Below are 6,000 nucleotides of genomic sequence, written 5' to 3'. Positions count from 1 at the left end.
ACTCAAGACAAATATCCCTAGAATGATTTTCTGACGGACCAAGGTAGACACATAGTTTGGAGCGAAAATCAAATTTGTGCTGGTTGTATGGACGAAGAAGAGGATAGATACCACTGCCAAAAATACGTAAGGCCTTATAGGCAGGCTGTTTCTTGTAGAACAAGAAATAGGGTGAATTGTTGTTCAGGATTTTAGTGGGTAGGTAGGTGATTAGCCTAATGCTGTGTATCATGGCATAGTTCCAGAATTTTAGAGGTAAGGATGCATTGGCTAGCAAAGTAAGGCAGGTGTCAACGACATGTCTAATTTTTCTCTCAGCTATACCGTTTTGTGCATGAGTGTGAGGGCATGCAATTTTGTGTATAATGCCATGTCGTTTGAAAAAAGGTTGTAGTTTTTGAAACTCTCCCCCAAGATCAGAGTAAATATTCTTAACCCTTGCACTATACTGATTAGAGATCATGGCATAAAAATCACAGAAGGTTAAAAAAACATCACTCTTATTCTTTAAACAGAAAACCCATCCAAATCTAGTGAATTCATCAATGATTATTAAAAAATAATAGTGGCCAAGACAAGAAACAACTGGAGCTGGCCCCCAAACATCCAGATGTAAGTTCTCAAAGATAAATGTGCTAGAGCGACTAATAGATGGTAAAGGGCTTCTAGCAAGCTTGCCTAATGGACAAAAAGAACAATTGCTAACTGGTTTTGAAGAGGATAGATTGTTTCCTTTGAGAACTGAGCTGACTGTCTGATTTTGACAATGTCCAAGCCGTGCATGCCACCTTTCAAAAGACACCTTCTCTCCAACTAGCGCCTCCTTTAGGGTGGGTGTAAGCACATAAAGCCCATCTTTACTCGGGCCCCGTAACAGGATTTCCCCAGTTGTTTGGTCCTTCACAAGAAAATGGTTAGGCCAAAATTCAAAGAAACATGAGTTGTCACGGGTAAATTTTTGAACAGATAATAAAGATTTGGTAAGCTTGGGAACAAGTAGGGCAACATTAATTTTCAAATTATTGATATTTGAATTTCCAAAGTGAGAAATTTGCAAACCTTGACCATTGCCAAACTGAACTGTATCATATCCTGGATATGGCTGCATTTGATGAAGTTGAGTTGGATTTGCCGTCATGTGATTGGTTGCTCCTGTGTCTGGATACCACGGCTGATTAGGACCCATGAATGGATTTGGTGGTTGTTGCCATGCCATGTGCGCTTGTGGTCCAGGATTGTAGTATGCTCTTGAATTGTTCTTTGGTCTTTTGCACTTGTCAGCCCAGTGGCTTGGATCACCACAATTGTAGCACTTGCCACTTCTTCTCTTCTTTGGATTCTGCTTCTTTGATTGATTAGTTTCCATGGTGGATACATTGGCCTCCCGATGTGCTGATACACCATCGGGCTGAAGCAGAGTTGTCTTTCTGGTTGATTGAATCATGTCGTCAACTGTCTTCAAGCTGTGCAAAATCTCTTGATAATTGATGTTTGTACCGCGCTGAGTTACAAGATTCTGGACAGTGGAGCGATACTCTTCTCCCAAACCCTTGTAAAGAACTGACGGTAGTAGATGTCGAGGGTAAGGATTCCCTGAGGCAGCCAAATCATCAAGGATGGACTTCACTTTTTGCATATACGCAGTGACAGACATTCCCCCTTTCTCAAGCTCATGTAGTTCGACTCCCATCTGAAACTGCTTGCTGCTTGTAATAAGCCCGTAGGCATCCTCTAAGGCTAGCCAAATATCATGTGAGTATTTGAAATATGCAATCTCAGAAAACACCTCTTCGGTGATGTCACAAATCCTGTTCTAGGAATAAATTTGGGTGGAGGTGGTGTTGAACTAAGAATGTGAGAAAGAAGATGATAGGTTTGAAGGGTAGATTCCATGGACATTCTCCATGCTTTGTAGTTGTTCGGGGTTAATTTGATGTTAATGTTGATATTTGTGAGTGGTTGTCTTGGTTGTTCAACATGAGTGGAGATAGGTTCTGGATGGACAGGATTGTTTGTAGTATGAGGGATGGAGGAGGAAATAAGATTGTGTCTAACATTGTTTGACGGTGCATCAACAGTATTGTGAAACGAATTTGAGAAGAAAGATGGTGAGGGATCATGGGATAATTGAGTATTGTAACAAAACGGTGAAGTATGAGATTCAGAAATAACCTGATGTTTGTTACTGGCTTCAGCTGCCTGATACGCTGCTAGGGCAGCAAGAACTGATGGAGAAAATAGGGTTGGAGGTGTCGCGGATTGTTGCAATTGAATAGATGGCTGCTGAACCGAAGCTTGTTGATTCCGAGGAGGCGGAACAGCCGCCTGATATGCCGCAATGGCGGCTAGCACCGCGGCGTCGGCGGCGGACGTTGTCGGTGTTGGTAGCATCGCGGTTTGCACAAACCGCTGATCGCACGCTGCTGTCGCTAAAGGTTCTTTCACGGGTTGGACAGGAGCCGCGGTTGTCGTTGGGAGCGCAGTCGGCGCGCGGGCGCTGGCCACTTGAAACGCCAGGAGTGCGGCTTGGACCTCCGGCGATAACGAATCCACAGCGGCTGCCATGGTGGGATTTTGCGCGATCTGCGCAAATGGAGCAGCAGCTGCGGTCGTTGGAGGAACGGTGGTGGGCGCGCGGGCGCTGGCCGTCTGATATGCGAGGAGCGCAGCTTGTACCTCCGGAGGCAGCAAGTTCGTAGCGGCTGCCGCGGTTGGGATTTGCGCAATCTGCGCAGATGAAGCAGGAGCAGCAGTCGTCGGGGGAGCCGTAGTGGGGGCGCGGGCGCTGGCCGCCAGGTACGCTTGGAGTGCGGCGCGAACTTCCTGAGGGAAGTAATCGCCCACCGTCTGCTGTTGCGGTGGAACTGTCGCGGCGGGTTTGGCGGCGGGTGCGGCTAGGAAGTCGGATTCTCCGGTGACAAAGGGTGAGGTGAACCGCCATCCCGAAGATGCAAACGAGCCTCCGAGGGCGTCGTCCGTGTCCTGAGCGGCCGCGGATGTCGTAGCGGCGGCAGGTGCGATGGTTACGGTAGCCACACCGGTGGCGGCGGCGGCGGACGCAGCAGCATTTGCGGCGGTGGTGGTGGCGGCGGCAGTTTTGTATTGAGAATAGGTTGGTGATTGAGGATGATCAGAGGATTCGGAAGATGCGAAAGTTGATACTACTGATACCATGTTGAATGTATAGTTTGATATAGGGAAGATTATGGATATAGAGAGAGATAAGTAATGGCACAATTAATGGTTTGAATCACCTTAGTGATTATAGCTCAGAGGCCTTGTATTTATAGTGAGCTAATAGTAGTTTGTATAGGAATACAATACACAAGTATAATCGTATTAAAACTCTACCTAGCTAGGGTTATAGACAAATTGAAACTCTAACTAGATAAGAATCTATTTACAGAGATAATAGGAACATTATCTCTAACAGCCGCTTCACACCATCCCGTCGTGTCTAACCCAGCTTCCGGTGACTGTAACTCAGGCGAAAAAAAGCTTTGAATTTGGACAATGTTTTTGAGTTTCATATTATCTGCTGGATAAGAGTCTGTAGACTGTGTATAAATTCTAATTGTGTAATTTTTGAATCATGAATAAATAAAAAATTGCTTGCCGGAATATCTTTGTGCTCATCTTTTGCAGATTTGTGTATAAATTCCATATTAATTGTCCTCACAAACCATCTTCAATTCCCTAATCCAAAACCACAGAACAAATTCCAGTAAGCCAAAAAATTAGGACTAAACCATTCTTTATTAACAATAAATGAAACTCTGCAATTATAATTTCCTTCCCCAGAATTAATCCATCTTCATGACGCCTTGATGAACTCTGCAATTTATTGAAATTATGGTCCATAAAAGACATTGTCGAAATCAAAAGGTTTATTTTTTACAGAGTTACAGTTTCAGTTTCAGTGCCGGAAGCTGGGCCGGAATTGCATGAAGCATCAACCATCACTCATGACTTGTCGGAGATTGACGGCGGCATTGGATGAAGTTCGGCGGCGGTAGATCTCTAGTGATCAAGATTGAGTTTAGAGATAGTAGTTAACGTACTGAACATAATGCTCATGCCTGCTTATTTATAGTGTTTGATTAGATTGTCACCTTTTTAGTAATGCTTATGAGTTTATCTCATTGGATTCTGGACGTTTCTATTGTGATCGGGGCTAAAGCCATGCGTGTTGGTCTTAGCCTTGTTTAGATTTTGCTAAGCCGTTCATTATTGGCCCTGGTCTGCTGATGTTAGTTATAGACCTTGCTTTAGATGTCATTTTGCATGATATCAGATATCTCCATATTTAGAGTTTACATTCTTTCAGGATTTATTTTGTCATATTTATTTTGCTAGGATGACATTTTTTGCTTTTTGTCTCTCAAAAATCATTGCGTTGAAATTTTTATAGTGTCATCTATTTGAAGTTCTTAAAGTTTGTTGACGTATATATTTCTTTAGTTGCGATCGCAAATTAACTACTTTGGACACATGTCCTTGTGCCTTCATTCATGATCAATTATATGATCCCAGATACGCGGCCATGAGACATTCAGATGGTCGTACGTGGGTTGTTGTCCATATCTTTGACACTTCGTCTACCAATACATGTTCGTTCCTTCATCGGTCTTTATATGAATCCATATCAAGCAATTCCATGACCATTTGCCAAAAGTTTCCACGGAAATTCAAAACATTTTCACGTTATCAAATATTAATTTTATTATCGATTTTTAGAATTTTATTTATTATGCTATTTAGTTTTTTTTGTTTTTTTTATTAAATCTAAAACTAATGAATGTTATAAAAGTAGGTATCTTCTGTGCTTACTTTGTTTTTTACAAAGTAAACTTTACTTTGTTTTTTCTACATGAGCTTACTTTGTTAAAGTTCACCACCATTCAATGGTGGAAAAAATAAGGGTAATTAATTTATTAGTCCCTATATTTTGACAAAACACACTGTTTAGTCCCTGTATTTTCAAAAACACATGGTAAGGTCCCTAACCTTTTTCTCAGTGAACTGTTTAGTCATTCCGTCTGTTTGTTAGATTTTTTACCGTTTATGACTTCGGAAATGACTAAATTACCATTTACTATTTACCTTCAACTTTAGAAGAGGAAATCCAATTTAGAAAAAGAAGCTATTTGTATGGAGAACAACAAAAAAAAAAGACCCAAATGCTTACAAATTTGAACGATTAAGAAGAAAATCAAGAAGAAGAACACTCAAAGTTAATTTCAGATGCATTAGAGTTTGAAGGAAAGGAAAAGAAGAACGCAAATCCAAATTGACTAACAAAATCTTCATGAGAGTCTAACGGCAGGGACTAAACAGTTCACTGAGAAAAACATTAGGGACTAAACAGTTTATCGAGAAAAAAGTTAGGGACTTTATCATGTGTTTTTTAAAATACAAGGACTAAACAGTGTGTTTTATCAAAATATAGGGACTAATAAATTAATTACCCAAAAAATAATTTACTTTGTAAAAAACAAAGTAAGTATAGCCTAACCCTAGAAAAGTATAATTTTGAATTTTTAAAGTTTACAAATTTAAGGTATTGGGTCTCTTAATTTTAAATTTTTTTTATTAAATTCTCAAAATATAATTTTGTGTTTTTCTTTTTCTTTTTATTTTTTTTATACAGCATTATGTGTTTTGCTTATCAAGCATTTTAACTTCGAATTTTCTTTTCACAAACCCTCACAACTTCATAATTAGAAACCGTTGAATTTATTTTTTTTTTCTTTTTAAAAAGAATTGTTACCAATGTTACTAATAAATTATATACATGGTAACATGGTGTACAACTTTCAATTTTACATATAAAATTATACATTTTTGGTGATCTATTACTAAAGTGTATAAAGTGTATAGCCGGTAATTATGACCGGTCAACGCGTCACGTCAGCAATTTGACCTCTCTAAAAGTCAATTTTTTTTACTTTTAAGAAGGTCAAATGACTGATGTGGTGCATTGACTTCGCGTTGACCTGT

The sequence above is a fragment of the Euphorbia lathyris genome, chromosome 4 (assembly GCF_963576675.1).
Source record: "Euphorbia lathyris chromosome 4, ddEupLath1.1, whole genome shotgun sequence".
In the NCBI taxonomy this organism is placed as follows: Eukaryota; Viridiplantae; Streptophyta; class Magnoliopsida; order Malpighiales; family Euphorbiaceae; genus Euphorbia; species Euphorbia lathyris.
This window is presented reverse-complemented; position numbering follows the sequence as displayed.